The sequence below is a fragment of the Wasmannia auropunctata genome, unplaced genomic scaffold, assembly GCF_000956235.1.
Source record: "Wasmannia auropunctata unplaced genomic scaffold, wasmannia.A_1.0 LD335147.1, whole genome shotgun sequence".
In the NCBI taxonomy this organism is placed as follows: Eukaryota; Metazoa; Arthropoda; class Insecta; order Hymenoptera; family Formicidae; genus Wasmannia; species Wasmannia auropunctata.
In genome coordinates, this window is record NW_012027743.1 from 2835 (window position 1) to 3455 (window position 621).

Genomic DNA, 621 nt, shown 5'->3' on the forward strand with positions numbered 1-621 from the left:
TTGTAACATAAACTTTTCGGCACACGGTCCGCACGAAATTCTTGCCGTGTGATAAGTAAAGCTTCTAGAAGGTTCTAGAAGGTACGGCATAAAATAAATTTCTGTCTCCTAGCTGTCGATTGTTAAAAGAAGATCGCTCGCAACTAAAACTATGTCGCGCAAATATATTTACTAAGTACTTATATTATGGGGATGAATTTAAGCATATGAAAGCTGATTATATATATATATATATTGAAATCGTAGCGCTATATGGGTGAATGCAAAGAAATGCTTAAGCATGAGTGATTAAATGTGATTATATGATAGATCACTATATTATTATTATATTAAAAGAGGGGTTTATTCACCCTGAACAAGAGAGTAAAATATTAGAATTGTTTTACGATCGCGTATATAATGATCGTGAAAATTAAGATATTTTCTTATTATAAAGTTGGATATTGATATGGATAAGGGTTTCTTTGCTTTTCCCCTTAAATAAAAATTGTTTTAAAGCATAAAACCAAAGTATTAAAGTAAATCATATTATACGACAGTAAAGGCACGAAATAGGGTGGGTGGCGCCATCTAGCGTGTTTGGAAAAAAACGTTCGGCGACGTAGTACTGGCGGCGGACGT